Source organism: Arachis duranensis, chromosome 9, assembly GCF_000817695.3.
Source record: "Arachis duranensis cultivar V14167 chromosome 9, aradu.V14167.gnm2.J7QH, whole genome shotgun sequence".
In the NCBI taxonomy this organism is placed as follows: Eukaryota; Viridiplantae; Streptophyta; class Magnoliopsida; order Fabales; family Fabaceae; genus Arachis; species Arachis duranensis.
The window spans coordinates 109,616,601-109,635,356 of NC_029780.3; the positions used below are offsets into that span (position 1 = coordinate 109,616,601).

General features: G+C 41.7%; 1 pseudogene; it reads left to right on the forward strand.

Moving 5' to 3' along the window:
* The first annotated feature begins 879 nt into the window (after window positions 1-879).
* LOC107466871 (gibberellin 20 oxidase 2-like) lies at window positions 880-7,030 on the forward strand (annotated as a pseudogene).
* The last annotated feature ends 11,726 nt before the right edge of the window (window positions 7,031-18,756 follow it).

The window sequence follows — 18,756 nt, forward strand, 5'->3', positions numbered from 1 at the left end:
TGAACAAAATAAAGGCGCCCAAACATGCACTAAGTATAGTAGAATGTTACATTTCTGCTTCTCTTTGTTTCTTTAGCATAGAAAATTTTGTTAAAGAGTACAAAAATTTAATAGTATAACACAAAAATTTCATATAATATAAATTTATCAATATAACATAAAAAAATTTACATATAACACATTAATTTTTGTTGTGAATGTATTTTATTAGTTGAGTGAGTTAATAGTTTGGGTATGTGATTTTTCAAAAAAAATTTGATGTTGTGAGTATTTTATTAATTGAGTGTCTAAGTTCTAAATACGTGATTCTTCAATTTTTTTTGTATTGTATGTATTTTGTTAGTTGGGTGCTAATATTTTGAGCATATAATCCTTAAAAAATTTTTGTATTATGCATAAAAAATTTCTATGATCTAATTTTGAAGATAAAAAAATGACAAAAATGACAAAAATTTCAAAAAAGTGTGCATACAATAAACAAACTTAATTGGACTTGATTTAAAAAGTACTTGACTGTTTAATTTTATTGTAAAACATATTAATCTTAATAAAATTAACATTAAAATCATATTATTAAAAAAATATATTTATATAAAAATATTAAGATAATAATTGAGATACAATAGATGATTCAATATATTTAATTAAACTACTTGATATAATACCTAAGAATATCCTCAAAAAATAGGCAAAAATAACTTTATAAAAGAGGAGTACTAGGGAGCGGAGTACTCTATGAAATTTGTATGAAAATAGTGAAGGTGTGGGTGCTTATATAAGATTCCAATATTTGTTCTACAATTTCCCCAACAAACGGCCTTGGCTTTTCTTTCATCGCATCTCTCTAACTCTTTTTTCTTTTTCTTCTCCTTGAATGCAATGGCAATAGACTGCATGCACTCGATGCCTCAACCACCAAAAGAACCCCATTGGTGTTTGATGCCTCCGTCCTCAGCCACCAACTCAACCTACCGTCACAGTTCATTTGGCCTTACCACGAGAAAGCCTCAGTCCATGTCCCTGAGCTTCAGGTCCCATTCATTGATCTTGGAGGCTTCCTTCCGGCGATCCCTTGCCGCAATGAAAGCCTCAAGCCTTGTTGGCGAAGCATGTTAGAAGCACGGCTTCTTCCTCGTCGTCAACCACGGCATAGACAGGAACTTGATCACTGATGCTCACGCTTTGATGGATTATTTCTTTGAGCTTCCCCTGTCCCAGAAACAGAGAGCTCAGAGGAAAACAGGGGAGCACTGTGGCTATGCTAGGAGCTTCACCAGTAAATTTTCTTCTAAGCTTCCATGGAAGGAGACACTCTCCTTTCAATACTCAGCAGATAAAAAACACTCACCCAACCTTGTCAAGGACTACCTTTGCAGTAAACAGGGCAAAGAGTTTGAGCAATTCGGGTAAGCAGAACTAAATAATAAATGTAGAAGTTCGAATATAATCTTGTACATATGAAAACTTATCAACCAACCACAAACTCTTAAATAAAATTTAAAATTCAGATCCACAATAGACTAGTCCTTAGAGCATTGTAAATTTGACTTGACATGACTTACATACATGCAGGAAGGTGTATGAGAAGTACCGTGAGACAATGAGCAATCTTTCTTTGGGGATAATGGAGCTTCTGGGGATGAGCCTTGGAGTTAGCAAATCATATTTTAGAGAGTTCTTTGAAGAGAACAATTTAATAATGCGGCTCAATTACTACCCTCCTTTGTCAAAAACCTGACCTCGCCCTCATTGTGATCCATCTGTTGTTGTTTCACTCAATCCTCACACACTCTCACTCACTGTCCTGCAATGAATTTGTAGAACTCACACTCGAACTGTTGTATGTTCAGAGAAAAAAAAAAGAGAGAGAGTTGAACACTAGAGAACTGAAGAAGCAAAACTAACTACTGACACTATTCAATAAACTGTTAAATACAATAATAGAAAGAAGAAAAAAAACTAACCACTCACTCCACTACCTTAAGAATAGGACTCCACTTCCTTAAAAATAGAAACTAGCTGAACAAAAAAAAGATTAACTTGCCTCTGAGGCCACTAATGACTTTGACCCTATTAACTGAATCATACACATAATCATAAAACAGAAATAAATAAATATCAGGTCCTAATACATTATCTAACATTTCTCCTCCTTGGATTAGAGACCTTGACACATTCCAACTTCATGAATCAATTGACTAAATCGACTAACAGCAAGAGGCTTGGTGAAGACATCAGCTATCTGATTATCTATCTTGCAATACTTCAGCTCCACCTCTTCCTCCTGTTGTGCTTCACGCAAATAATAGAATCTCAGCTTGAAATGTTTAGTCTTGCCATGAAAGACTGGATTCTGAGCAATTGCAATTGCAGCTTGATTGTCCATATACAACACAGTTGATCTTTTCTCTTGCAGCCCCAAATCACAGAGTAACTTCCTGAGCCATACTGCATGCTTTGCAGCTGCAGTTGCAGCCACAAATTCAGCTTCAGCTGTAGACTGTGCTACAACTTCCTGCTTCTTTGAGCTCCAGGAAAAACAACCTGATCCAAGTGAAAAACAGAAACCCATTCTGCTTTTCATGTCTTCCACCGAACCACCCCAGTCACTATCTACAAAACCAACCAGCTTCATCTCAGGAACTGCTTTGAATTTCACACCATAACTTTGAGTCCCCTTTAGATATCTCAACACCCTTTTTGCTGCAGTAAGATGTTCCTTAGCTGCACAATGAAGGAACCTCGATAGAATACTCACTGCATACTGAATGTCAGGCCTAGTAGTTGTTAAATACATTAGACAGCCTACTAGACTTCTGTACTCATTCTCATGCTCAGAATCCTGCACATTACTCTTGCTTAACTTCTCTTTCTGATTAACAGGAGTAGTGACTGTCTTGCATTCTCCCATTTCAAATCTCTTTAGGACCTCTCTGATGTACTTTCTCTGACAGATGAATATCTCACCTTCTTTTTGCTGAATCTCCATGCCAAGAAAGTAAGACATTCTCCCCAAATCTGTCATCTCAAACTGCTTCATCAGTCCTACCTTCAGCTTCATTATCTCACTCTCCTTCTCTCCTGTAACAAGCAGATCATCGACATAGATAGACACCACCACAAGGCCTCTCTCACTCTGTTTGTAGTACAGAGTGACTTCACTTAGACTCTTCTGGAACCCAAGCTGATGCAGATAACAATCAATTTTGCTATACCAAGCCCTGGGAGCTTGTTTCAACCCATACAAGGCTTTCCTCAGCTTATACACTTTGTCTTCATGGCCTTTAACAACAAATCCTTCTGGTTGGTCTACATAGATGTCCTCAGATAGGTCACCATTTAGGAAAGCTGATTTCACATCCAGCTGATAGATGGTCCACCTTTTCTGTGCAGCAACAGCTAGTAGCAATCTGATGGTATCCATGCGAGCAACCGGAGCAAAAGTTTCAGAGTAGTCCACCCCACTCACTTGAGCATATCCCTTCACAACCAACCTGGCTTTATACTTGTTCACAGTGCCATTTGGATTCAATTTTGTCTTAAAAACTCATTTGACACCTATAGTCTTCTTGTGATCAGGCTTAGACACAAGTTGCCATGTGTTGTTCTTGTTGATCATGCTCAGTTCTTCTTTCATAGCTGAGGCCCACTCCACACTTCCTTTTGCTTTCTCAACTGTTCCTGGTTCTAGGAGAGCCACATTACATCTGGCATAGACCTCTGCCAGTGGTCTTGTACCTCGCATAGGCAAACTATCAATCAATTCATCTTCAATAAGCTCACACTCATTCTATAGATCTGCTTCCTCATTTAACTCATCCTCATTCTGCACATTAGCTTCAACTACAATATTGTCAGCCATTTTCTTTTCAAATACTGCCCTCTCCCAATTTTTATCTTCACAAAAAATCACATCTCTACTCACAGTAATCTTTTGTGCATCAGGACAATACACTCTATAGGCTTTAGACTGAGAACTATACCCTACAAAGATACCAGCCTCACCTCTATGATCAAGCTTGTCTCTACTGACTGAAGGAGTCAAGTAATAGCATAGACAACCAAATGTTCTTAGTCCACTAACCTTTGGTTTGTACCCGTGCCATGCCTCGAATGATGTCTGCTTGTTGAGAGCTTTGGTTGGTAACCTATTCAACAAGAAGACAGCAGTATTTACTGCTTCTGCCCAGAAGCTCTTGGGTAGTTGTTTGCCTTGTAGCATACATCTTCCCATCTCCACAATGCTTCTATTTTTCCTTTCACTCACCCCATTTTGTTGGGGAGTGTAAGGAACTGTAAACTGCTGCTTTATGCCAGAGTCCTCACAGATGGCTTTGAACCTTTTTGAGGTATACTCACCACCATTATCACTCCTCACTGTCTTTATTTTACAATTTGCTTCATTCTCCACCTCTTGTTTGAACCTCAGAAATACTTCATCAACTTCTGATTTTTGTTTGAGAAAGTAGACCCAGCAAAATCTTGTGCAGTCATCAATGAAGGTCACAAAGTACTTGCTTTTGTTCAGTGACTCCTCAGGCATAGGCCCACAAACATCTGAGTGAACCAGTTGAAGCTTCTTCTTGGCCCTCCATCTTGTTTTCTGGAATGGCTTCCTTACTAGCTTCCCTTGCAGACATACTTCACAATCAGACACTTCACTTCCCAACTGAGGCAAGTCTTCAACTAAACCATGCCTCTGCATAAACTGCAATCCCTTATAGTGAAAGTGACCCAACCTTCTATGCCACAACTCCTCCTGACCCTGCACACATGCCATAGCTTTGCTCTCTTTGCTTGCAGGATCGAATGCAAATGTTTTGTTCTGCATAGGGATCCTAAACAAGAGTTTGCCCTCCTCATCTGCAATAGCACATTCATTCTTATCAAACACAATCTTCATGCCCTTCTCAACTAACTGTCCCACACTCAGAAGATTCTGATCTATCTTGGGAACATAGTAGACATCAGACATCAGCTTCACTCCTCCAGGGCCTTCAAGTAACACATTGCCTCTTCCTTCAACCTCTAGATGATCACCATTCCCAATTCTCACTCTAGTATTGACTGATCTGTCAATATTAGTGAAAATTGCCTCATTTCCTGACATGTGATTGGAACAGCCACTGTCCACCAGCCATCCATCACGTGAGACTTGAGACACAAAGCCTGAAGCAACAAATAATTGCTCCACTTCACCTGCAGCTGCTTGAGCCTCTCCTTGTTGAGAGCTCTTTTCTTTGCAGATTCTCTCTATGTGCCCCATCTTCCCACACTTCCTGCAAACTACATTTGGTCTTCTCCAACACCTAAAGAAAGGATGACCTTTCTTTCCACAGTGTTTGCAGGCTTCATCACTCCTTTTCCTCACTTGTGCATCACTTGAACTAAAACTGGTCTGTTGAGCACCAAACTGCTTGCCTTGCTTCTTCTTCTCACCACTTCCATGCTTCACCCTAGCCTGCATTGCACCTTCAACTGGCTCATCTCCTCTCCTCAGTACCCTCCTTTGTTCTTGTGCTTGAAGAGCACTAACTGCTTCAGCAAATGGCATCTTTGAGATTTCTCTTGTGTTCTCAAGAGATGCTATAGTAGCTTCAAATCTTTCAGGTATAGAACACAGGAGCTTCTCGACAAGTCTTTCCTCTCCAAGATCAGTACCCAACAGTGCCAATTTATTGGTTAAGTCTAGGAGTTTATCAGCAAATTCTTGAACTGATTTATTTTCCTTCATCTGCACTCTTTCTAGCTCCCTTTTAAGGTTCATTGCTTTCATTCCTTTAATCTTCTTATTGCCCTCATATTCTTTCTTCAAGAAATCCCAAATATCTTTTGCAGATTCTAGACTCATGATCCTATTAAAAATAATAGGAGTAACAGCAGCATAGAGACTAGATCTTGCTTTGGCTTTTCTAGTCACACGTTCTTTGTAGAGCTTTTGTTGATTTGCAGTTGGATTGGCAACCAATGGAGGCACCACGTAGTCATCCTCCACTGCCTCCCACATATCAGCTCCTTCAAGGAATGCTTTCATCCTCACTTGCCAGACATGATAATTGCTCCCATCAAGGATTGGAGGAGCAATGCCTGCTAGCCCAATAGTTGTTGATGAAGCTTCCATCACCACAACCCTTAAGATACTTAAGGCTCTTGATACCAATTTGTTGTTGTTTCACTCAATCCTCACACACTCTCACTCACTGTCCTGCAATGAATTTGCAGAACTCATACTCGAACTGTTGTATGTTCAGAGAAAAAAAAAAGAGAGAGAGTTGAACACTAGAGAACTGAAGAAGCAAAACTAACTACTGACACTATTCAATAAACTGTTAAATACAATAACAGAAAGAAGAAAAAAAACTAACCACTCACTCCACTACCTTAAGAATAGGACTCCACTTCCTTAAAAATAGAAACTAGCTGAACAAAAAAAAGATTAACTTGCCTCTGAGGCCACTAATGACTTTGACCCTATTAACTGAATCATACACATAAGCATAAAACAGAAATAAATAAATATTAGGTCCTAATACATTATCTAACACCAACATCCTTAACAATTCTCCACCAGGACCAAGTTGGTGGCCTCCAAGTTTACCTTGACGATCAGTGGCACTCAGTTATCCCAAATTTCAATGCTTTTGTCGTCAACATTGGTGATACGTTCATGGTATGTAACACTATACATACTTAACCACATAATTAATGGTTTAACCTCCTAATATATATAATTGTTTTGGGTTTGTATGTTGATTATTAGGCTCTTTCAAATGGGAGATACAAGAGTTGTTTGCACAGGGCAGTGGTGAATAGCAAGACAAGAAAATCACTTGCTTTCTTCTTGTGTCCAAGAAGTGACAAGGTTGTGATGCCACCATGTGAGTTAGTGGACAATTTGAGCTCAAGGCTCTACCCTGATTTTACATGATCCATGCTCCTTGAGTTTATTCAGAAGCACTACAGAGCTGACATCAAAACCCTTGATGAATTCACTAACTGGCTTCAATGGAAGGACGATAAGATTAGTTGACGAGGGAAAGGCATTAAACAAGAACAAGCAGCACTGAATTGGAGTTTCTTCATGTTTTGAGTATGCTAAAAAAAATGTTTAAAAAAAATCAATAAGCAGATCTCATCAGGTAATTTTGTAATTTTAATTTCATTATATAGAAGGGTATCTCCTAATATGTTGATTATATGTTAAATTGAAGCAAGTTTGTATCAATGTATATTGAAACCTTTAAAAGGTTAATTATGCAAGCGTTTGATTAAACAAAAACTTTAAACTTCCATAGAAATATTGTAACAACATTTCCTTATAATCAATCATCGCCAATACCAGGCTATATTAGGTCTAGGGGAAACAAAGGTTAACACCTAATAATCCTAATTAATGGTGGCTAAAAACTTAAAATATTAAAATGATGCTTTAATTTACCAGTACATGTGATGTCACAATTCTCAAGCATCAAATCAATGATCTTTCAATATCTTGGAAGTCCTTGGACATATGTAGGAGTAAGGTTAAAACTGACAAATAAATCTAATAAAAATAAGTGGCCCACTATTTGAATGATTCAGTGGAATTGAAAGCTAAAATCCAATGACGATTATGTTGTTATCAATTTTGGAGGCTTAGTAATTTAGAATGCGAACTAACTCTCGCTAATCTTTGTCCTGTTCCCTGTCCTTAGATGCTGAAACATTCTTCTTATGGTTTTCTTTTCTTTAATTTATTCCCACTCATTTTAAATTTTATGTCTTATTATGAATGTAATAAAATTTTATACAAATATATAGCTACTTAAAAAAAGGTAAGTTAATCTCTATGTATTTAAATTTAAAAATAAGGTACCACTTGTGACCGATGAGTTTGCAGTTTGTATTCAAACGGCACATTTGCAATGAACATATTATTATAATTTATTTTTTGTTAAAAGCCTGTATTATGATCCAATAACTATACGACGTTTGTTTGTTTAGTTGTTACAAATCAGATTGATTACATAATACAATAAGGAAAGAAATGAAAAAAGACATGCTTGCTTCAAACTCGGAAGGTTCAGCCGCCAGGCCACAACTGAAGACAATGACAGTCCATTCTCGTACTCTCTTTCCTCAAACCCTGCACCACGTGCAAATTAAAACCATTTCATTTTCTTATACTACTTAATACTTATTTCTTCTATCTCACTATGCCTTCAATAAACGTAACAATTTCTTATGATGGACTATTTATCTCCGTGCCCACGGAATTAATATTTGTCATTGGCCACAAATATTTTAGTCCCAACAGATAGAATAAAACTAAAAACTAGTTCAAGAAAACTATCAATTGATATGACTTTTTGTGTGTAAAATCATTCTAAAAGGACCAAACATTGCGGTGTGCAACACAGCTACCATATCTTCTAAAACAACATTTTTTTACTAGATTTTGGTCATATTATATAGATGCCTCTGATCCTATACTCATCACCTATATGTAATTAATATTCTTTGTATTTGATCCCTAGTACTAGCTATTTGTCTATAAGTTCATTTACTTTTATATATATTCGGCACCCAACTACAAACAAATAATGGTATCCTTAACATACTCCAAAAGAATAAGAAGCAACTAGCTTAATTAGCTGGTAATTAATTATGATTAAGCATGTTTGCATGCCCACAGAAAATATATTAGCTTCCATTGATATTCGGATTCGACTGTTGGGAATAAGGAGTATGACCACAATCCAATCAATCATATTTCAAATAATTTGTTATTGTTATTATATTAAAATGTTAATATAATAACGTCCTAGATTAAATTTAATAAAAAGGACATTAATAATTCGGAAAGATCAATATATATATAATGGTCTTCATTGGAAGAAGATTAATAGATCTCATTTATTAAATTATATATATAGATGGTGCATATAGAGATATGACCATTGAACTGACTCACTTTGAGAATTCCTAATGGTTATAATTACCGTATAATTGTCAATAGGATATTTTTAAGATGAACATAGTAATAGAGTTTCCTTTGACTTGCGACTGTCATAGTAATTAACAATGTATTTATTATACTTTGATTCCGGACACCTAATACCCCAGGGTGCTAGTTGAATGGATATTGGGTATGATTTAAATACTTGTAGAATTAATGATTAGTCAATAAGGAATCCGTCAACTCTCGGTAAAGAGTTTGAGCTCTATGATTATAATGACTGAGATGAATAAAACCTTGGTCAAGAAGATTGAATGAATGACGAAATGAGTTTCTTAGGCCATTCACAGTTCATTATAATAAAGGTAACAAGTTAGAGTTTGACAATTAAACCATACTCTAAGGGTTAACCAAGAGCTGGAAAGATGGAAGGAATTATACTTTGTTCTTCTGAGGTTCTTAGTAAAAATATATTACTTCATACTATCGGGTCGTTGAGGAGTGTTGCTAGACGCCAACCTTGATTAGTAAATTTAGTATGACTAATTTACTACCCGCTTAGTATTGAACCTATGGGGTCACACACTAACGAGTGTTCTAATATTTGCTATAGAATTATTTAATTATTATTTTGATTTGATTAAATAAATAATTATATTAATTCAAATAGAATATTATTATATTTTTTGCTAGCACCAAAAATATAATAATAGTATGATAATTGAGAATATTAAATGAGATTTGAGAATAATTAGTTATTCTATTTTTAAATTTGAATTATAAAGTTGGATGAGATCCTAACTGATTCTGTTTCAAATTGAATTATGATATGATTCATAAATTTGAAATATTCAAATTAAAATAGTAAGATATGATTTAAAATTGAATTGAGATTCAAATTTAAAATCAACAACAAATCTCATACTATATATAGGTACGCCAAGAGTAGAGGTAAACATGAGAAAGACAGAGAGAATAACAAGGGTTGTTATTCCTTTACCTCTATGCACATAAATGTATGTGAGACTAATTCTTAGAGAAGAATTTTATGGTGTGCAAAGAGTTGCAAGAGGTTTCTCAATTTAGATCAGATGTCCATTGGTCAAGGGGTTGACAGTAAATGTTGGTCTCGGTGTGGATACGCATAGCGCCTTCGTACCATCGAAGGAAAAAGTGATTTTTACTAGCGTACATACAGGTATTTAGATCTGATTTACTATATATTATATTATTGGAATAAAGTTTAAACACAAAATAGATCTTTAAGGATTATTTTCTTTTCTTCAGCTGCGTGTTATGAACACATAGTAATCGGATTCCATTGATATAATTAGCTGGTAATTAATTATGATTAAGCATGTTTGCATGCCCACAGAAAATATATTAGCTTCTATTGATATTCGGATTCGACCCCTTTGATCTCCTTTACCCTTCAAAATTATTTTGTTAACTATTATTCTAATTCCACCAAGGGTTGTTTTTCATGTACCTTTTGGCCAAAAGAGTGAGGTAGGGTAGCTGATGCGTCCAATATGAATCAAAATGGTAACCATTAAAGTGACATATATATAATAAACAAATGAGATTGGAATAACAACTATTTTACAAATTAAAGAATTGATGAATAACAATTACTGTAATAGCATAATTTTAAGATCTATGACTATTTATATCATATCATCATAGTCTATCACCAAGCTAAATCTCTTGTGACTGCAGATGTTGTTGATTGAAATAAATGTTTTTGTCTTTATGATAATTTCCATTGGTTCATCAATAAGAACAAAACCTCAATAATTTTTTCATTTTGGTCAGTAAAATACAATAATAGAAGAAAGAAAAATAGGTGTACGCACCCCTAGGCTTATTGATCATTGAGATTTTATATAATTATATTATTTTTTAATAAGAGAAAAGGAAATAAGTTCCAATAATTCAGCTAGCATCGTTTGTGGTCCAGTAATCAATCTTCAGATATTAGAAAACAGTGGGAATGAGAGCGAAAGAGCGAGAGAGAGCATGGGAGAGAAACACTGGGTGGGGTAGATCTAGGAACCTAGGAAAGGATTCTCGGGTTTGGAATCGAGAAGAGTATCGACGACTGGAGCATGAGTCTTTCTCGATCTTTGTGAGTGTTACAGACCGCTTTAAGCCCAGTCCGCCTACTCGCTACTCGCCGGGTCGGAGCGCCTCCGGTCCAAACCCGAAACGATAAAGAAACCCTACGGGTCGGTCTTCGGATACCCGACCCTGGCAGCATACGACCACGCTCACTGTACGGACCAAATCACCTAGCCAAAATGATCGGGTCGAAGTCATTGGGATCAGACCTGAATCCCAACCCGACGGTTAGGAACACCAACGCTTCCCCACGTGAGCAGGAGCAGCGCAAGGCATCCTGGGCAGTGAGCCAGGTCACCTTTAGGCCCACCCAACACAGTATATAAGGGGAGAGGTCAGCACTCCCCCTAAAGTACGTCACATCCTGACCTAATTCTGCCACCCCCAGTACGGACTCTGACTTGAGCGTCGGAGTGTCCTTGCAGGTGGCCATCCCCTCTCTCTGTCCATCCTCCGACGTCACCAACACACAGCTTCCCTCGCTCCACACACCGTCCGGGACTTCCCTCTCACCAACCCATCTCCCACTGACAACCCGAGATAACCAGGTCACGAACATTGGCGCCGTCTGTGGGGATCCCAGGCGCGAACATGGAGCGACCCATCACTTCGGAGGAGCTCCGCGAAGGAGGCAGGGCCCGTCTGAGCAGAGTGAGCTCGATAGTCCGCGCTGCAGAGCACCCGAGACCATCCGTTTAACCCAACCAAACGTATACCGAAACCCCCGAAAGGCGCCCCTTCGGGGGAACTGGAGCCGACAGCGCCTAGATCATGTAGGAACTCAGGCACAGAGTACAAAACCTCGAGCGGGAGTTGGTGGTGAGGGGCTAGTCCCACGAAAACTCTGGCCACTCACACGGCGGCACGAATCGGCCCCCCACCTACACCCGCTCCCCCTCCAAAGCCCAAGACAGCCAGGGTAGAAGCCTGACGAGGCACGAAGAGGCACACACGCAAGCAAAAGCCAAACTTGCTCAGAGCAGGTCGGAAAGCTGTTGGGGATCCCAAAAGCAGGAGACCGGGAGACATGAGAAACCCCGTCATCATGGGTGCGACCCCCTTCCACCCGGCAATCCTCAAGGTCCGACTTCCGAGAAACTTCGACAAACCGACAGACATGAGGTATGATGGGATCAAGAACCCCCAGGAGCATGTCACAGCCTTCGAAGCAAGGATGAATTTGGAAGGAGTAGGCGACGCGGTCAGATGCCGGGCATTCCCTGTAATGCTGGCCGGACCTGCAATTCGATGGTTCAACACGCTCCCACAAGGGTCCATCACAACCTTCGCAGACATATCCCAAAAGTTCCTAGCCCGATTCACGACACGCATAGCCAAAGCAAAACACCCAATAAACCTACTGGGGGTCACCTTAAAACCTGGGGAGCCGACTAGGAAATTCCTAGATAGGTTTAACAACGAGTGCCTGGAGATTGAAGGCCTCACAGATTCAGTTGCTAGCCTATGCCTAACAAATGACCTACTAAATGAAGACTTTAGGAAGCACATCACAACCAAACCCGTGTGGACCATGCAGGAAATTCAAAGCGTCGCCAAAGAATACATCAACGACGAAGAAGTTAGTCAGGTAGTAGCAGCCAACAAACGGTAGCTCCCTAGCTCGTTAACCCGACAGGCCCCCCAAACAGACAGGTACAAAGAAGCTCCCAGAGACAGCAGCCTAAACAAACCACCCAAGCACCCACGAATAGGAAGGTTCACGAACTACACGCCACTTACAGCGCCCATAGTAGAAGTTTACCAACAAATCGCAGACAACGGAATCCTGTCAAGGCCTAGACCCCTAAAAGAGAGAACAGGAGGCAACAAAAACCTTTACTGTGATTATCACAAGGGATTCGGGCACAAGACCCAAGACTGCTTCGATCTCAAAGATGCCTTGGAACAGGCCATCAGAGAAGGAAGCTAAGCGAATTTTCCTGGCTCATCAGAGAACCGAGGAGGCGGGAAAGGGAGCGCTCTGAGGAAAAACGGAGCCGAGCTATCAAGCCAAGGAAAGAACCTTCAGGAGATGCCGGCAACCCCCCAACGTTCGTAATTAACATTGTGGTCGGACACAGAAGCCGACTCTAACATCCTGTTCAGAAACGTGTTCGACGCCATGGGATTCAAGGAATCTGACCTCAAAAATTACCAACATGGAGTCATGGGACTAGGTGACAACTACATCAAGCCCGATGGGACGATTTCCCTCCCAATCAGCCTAGGAACTGGTGACGCTAGGAAATCGGTTATGGCAGATTTCGTAGTTCTTAGAGACTCCACTGCCTATAACATCATCCTAGGAAGGAAAACCATCAATGAATTTTCAGCTGTAATATGCACCAAGTTCCTAACGATGAAGTTCATAACGGACAAGGGAACGATCGGTTCATAAGAGGAGACCTAGAAACGGCGGTCGCCTACGACAGCGCCAGTCTCTCCTTAAGGAAAGAGTTGAAAAAGGCAGCTGGCGTGTTCCTAGCAGATCTAGACGTCAGGATGGAGGACAAACCAAGGCCCGAATCAGAAGGGGACATGGAAAAGTTCCAGATAGGGAAGTCGATAGATCAATTTACCTTCATTAACAGGAACCTACCCTACGAACTCAAAGGCTCCCTCATGGAAATTTTTAGGGCAAACAGCGACCTCTTTGCATGGACCCCATCAGATATGCCGGGGTTGGATCCTGAGGTCATGTCTCACTGGCTAGCCATCAAACCTGAGGCCAAATCGGTAGCCCTACGACGAAGAAAGATGTCACAAGAAAGAGCTGAAGAAGTCGCCAGGCAAACAGCAGGACTGTTAGAAGCAGGGTTCATCAAAGAACTCGAATACTCAACATGGCTATCTAACATTGTCTTAGTCAAGAAGGCTAGCGGGAAATGGAGGATGTGCGTAGATTACTCTGACCTGAACAAGGCATGCCCAAAAGACTCTTTTCCCTCCCCAACATTGACACCCTGGTAGACTCGGCAGCAAGGTACCATTTTCTCAGTTTCATGGATGCCTATTCTGGCTACAATCAGATCTCGATGCACCAACCCGACGAAGACAAGACAGCCTTCATAACACCAGGAGGCACCTATTGCTACAAGGTAATGCCCTTCGGACTGAAGAATGCAGGGGCCACTTACCAAAGGCTGATGAGCAGAGTCTTCCATGACCTCATCGGCAAGACGGTAGAAGTATATGTCGACGACATCTTGGTAAAAATAGCAGAGCCGAGCAAACTGATAAGCGATCTCCAAGACGTCTTCAAGGCATTGCGAAAATTCAAAATGAGGCTCAACCCACTTAAATGCGCGTTTGCCATGGAAGCTGGGAAATTCCTAGGGTTCATGATAACACAAAGAGGGGTAGAAGCCAACCCGGACAAATGTGAAGCTGTTCTCAAAATGGCAAGTCTTGGAAGTATCAAAGATGTACAACGGCTCACCGGAAGCTCATGGCTCTGTCTCGGTTCCTCAGGGCCTCGGCCGAGAGGGCCATCCCATTCGTCAACTTAATAAAGAAAGGAATCACCTTTGAATGGACCCAGGAGTGTGAAGAGGCATTTAACCACTTTAAAAATATACTCTCGGAACCCCCCGTACTCAGCAACCCCAAAAAGGGCGAGCCCCTGTAGTTGTACTTGGCCGTGACCATGCAAGCAATGGCAGCAGTCCTAGTTAGGGAAGAGGACAAGACCCAGCGCCCAATATACTTCATCAGCAAAATACTTCAAGGGGCAGAAATGAGGTACACCAAATTGGAAAAGCTAGCATACACCCTACTAATTTCATCAAGAAGGCTAAAGCAATACTTCCAAGGGCATACAATCATCCTGAGAACCGACCAAGCCATCCGACAAGTCCTCCAAAAACCCGACCTGGCAGGAAGAATGATGGCATGGGCAGTGGAGCTATCCCAATTTGATCTGCAATATGAACCAAGGCAAGCAATCAAAGCCCAAGCCATGGCAGACTTCCTCGTAGAGGTCACAGGAGAAACTCCCGACCTATCGAACACACGGTGGAAACTCCACGTTGACGGAGCTTCCAACCAAACGTTCGGATGGGCCGGAATTATCCTTAAAAACACGGCAGGAGTAGCTTTCGAACAGTACATCAAGTTCGAATTCCCAGTTTCAAACAACCAGGTCGAGTATGATGCCTTGATAGGAGGGCTAATGCTAGCTAAAGAAGTCGGAGCGTTAAGGGTGGAAGTCAGCAGCGACTCCCAAGTCGTCACCTCCCAAGTAAACGGCAGCTACCAAGCCAGGGATGCGCTGCTACAAAAATACCTGGAAAAAGTAAGAACGCTGTGCAAAAGCTTCGAAGAAGTCACAATCCAGCATGTTCCCAGAGAGAGAAACGCCCGAGCCGACCTCCTCTCCAAGCTTGCAAGCACCAAACCTGGCACGGGGAACAGATCCCTCATCCAAGGATTAGCAACGGAACCCGTAATCATCATGTGTGCAGCTCAGGCGCCGAACCCCCCTCATGGATAGACCCAATCTCCCGATATTTGGAGCACGCAGAAACACCCCTTGACGAAAAAGAAGCACAAGCCGTTAAAAGGGAAGCTCCTAAGTACACAATCATACAAGGGCAGCTGTACAAGCGAGGGCTCCACCAACCCCTACTCAAATGCCTTCGTCCCGACCAAACGGACTACGTCCTAAGGGAAGTACACGAAGGGTGCTGTGGTCACCACATCGGGGGAAGATCCCTAGCAAGAAAAATCATCAGGGCATGATACTATTGGCCCACAATAATGTTGGACGCCCGGGAATTTGTGAAAAAATGCAAAAGATGCCAAGAAAATGCCAGCTTCCACAAGGCGCCTCCCGAGGAGCTCAGTTTAATGAAGGCTCCCCGACCTTTCGCTTAATGGGGAGTCGAACTTTTGGGGCCCTTCCCACCAGGACCCGGGCAGGTAAAGTACCTAATAGTGGCCATAGATTACTACACCAAGTGGGTAGAAGCAGAACCACTAGCTAGTATAACCGCGGCGAATTGCCAAAAATTCATGTGGAAACAAGTGGTCACAAGGTTCGGGATCCCGGAAGCTGTCGTATCAGACAACGGGACACAATTCACTGACAAGAAGTTCAAAGGGTTCCTAGAAGGACTAAGGATTAAGCAGAAGTTCTCCTCAGTGGAGCACCCCCAAACCAACGGACAGGTTGAGGCGGCCAACAAAGTCATCCTAAAAGGGCTAAAGAAGCGACTTGAAGGGAAGAAAGGCTCATGGGCAGGCGAACTCGCCTCAGTTCTATGGTCATACAGAACCACCCCCCAATCATCTACCGGCGAAACCCCCTACCGACTCAACTACGGGGTCAACGCCGTCATCCCAGTCGAAATCGGAGAACCAAGCCCAAGGTTACTCCTTGGAGGAGGAAGTGAGGCAATCAAAAAAGACATGGCCAACAAAACGAGGGAGATGGCCCACCTAATAGAAGCGACAATAAAGCAAAGAATAGCCCTCAGGTACAACGGCAAAGTGATGAAAAGGAGCTTAGGAAGAAGCAACCTGGTTTTACGGCGTAATGACATAGGACCACCAACCCCAGGAGAAGGCAAGCTAGCCGCAAAATGGGAAGGACCTTACAGAGTAAGAGAAGTCCTCGGCAGAGGGGGTTACGAGCTGGAAAAGCTAGATGGAAACGAGGTACCGAGAACATGGAACATGGCAAATCTCAGAAGATTCTACTCGTAAGAAGGGGTGACCACACGACCTCAACACCCCTCCTATGTTCCACTCTACTTTCCCTTTTTTATGTCTTATGCAAATAATATCTATTATCTTTTTTACTTGATTATGCATCATATTATTTCCTCGTCTAACAAAATGACAAGTTTACCTTTTTGCAAATCTCAAATCAAAATAAAGAGCATAACGAAAAAGGTGAACGGTCGACCCAACGGAAACCCGGGACTGATCACCCCAGGAACCATAAGGGACCAAAGAAGAACAAATCGGCTCAAGCAAAAAATATCACGATAAACGGTAAAACGAAAGGCCGCGACGGCCCGAGCAAACGAAAAGTAAAAGCGAGGCCACGATGGCCCGAATAAAACCAGCATTAACCAATATGACAACGTAAAGCAAAAGGAAAATGTTCATTACAAGCAAAGGCGCCTACACAGGCCCAAAACACCAAAAAACACAAAACATCAAAGAAACAGGAGGGACCTCCACCTCAAGGTTTCAAGAGATCAACGATCTTCCCGTCCTCAACAGTCTTGAGGGCACCCACCTGAGTAAGATCAAGATCGGGAGCAAGCACCGCCACTTGAAGCTTAATCCCTTCTTCGGTGAGCTTCACGGCCTCCCAAGCCCCTTGCGCAAGCTCCCTATTCTTCCTCTTCAAAACAACAACCTCCTTGCGGGCGGCTTCCGCCGAGCTCTCCGACAACTTAAGCTTTTCCTCCAGCTCCTCCACTCTCTTCTTAGCCACTTCAGCTTCACCACGAGAGGTATTCAGATCCTTCATTAAGGCAACATCCCGCTCCATCAACCTGCTTGCCTCTTCAGCATACTCTTAAGATTTCCCTTCCAACTCAGATAATTTCTCTTTCAAGGACTCCTCCCGAGATCTCGAGTCCGTCAAATCTTTCTGGGAATCCCAGAGCTTCACCTCCATGGTATGATAGTTCCCCAAAATGGGCTCCACCTTCTTGACAATGGCGGCTGCTCGGAGAAGGCTGCGATAAATTCACCTCGCCTGTCCGGAGAGATCGGCATCATAAAAAAACTCTTCCGTAACAGGGAGCAGCTGAGACTCAATAAAACCTCCAGCATCGAAATTTTTCTCCATAACCGAAAGTGCCTTCCCAGAGTCCCATTTCCTCTTCTTCGAATTGTCGGTAGCTTGCAAATCATCACCAAACCCCAAGTCATCGTTAAGAATCCCCTCCATCTCCACACTCACTTTCCTCGGGGGGTCCACAACAGAAGTCCCAGCCATAGCGGGCTGACCTCGGTCAACCACGGCAGTAGGACCGCTGCCCTCCCCAGCAGCTTCACGATCTTAGCTCGCCGAAGGGGTCGCCGACGAGTCCTCACCGCTTTCCTCACTCCCCTGAATAAGGCTCATCAAGTCGGCCAAAGTTTTCTTCCCACCAGCCATAGAAACTAGAAAGAAGCAAAGGAAAAAGCATAAGGAACAAGAAAATGAAGGAATAAGAAACAAAAGGTAAAAAATTCACCAACATAAGACCGATCGGCCTCCCGATCCCCCATAACCATACGGGGATTAAGGTTTCTCTCACCAAAAATTGCCAACAAGATGTCAGCAATATTACGATCCTCCGTGCTCAGTCCATCATAGGAAATCTTAATCAAATAATCAGATCCCGCTCTGAAACTCCAGTACGTCGGGATCTGCCTATCCCCCTTAAGAGTCAACCAGAAGAGCTGATGACCTTCGATAGGCCTAACCTTAAAAAAGGTGGATTTGAAGCCATGATAAGAATTCTCGAAGAGACCAAAAATCCTGTGACCTTGTTGGGCCTTAAAGGACATGTATCCTTTCTTCGCCTTCTGGCGGGAAGGATTTGTGAGAAGAAAGAGGTAGAGGAAGACATTTACAGAGGTCGATAGCTCCAGATATTCACAGACCATCTCGAAACAGCGGATGACAGCCCAACTGTTCGGATGCAGCTGCAACGGAGCAACATCATAGCGGTTAAGCAGACCCATGACAA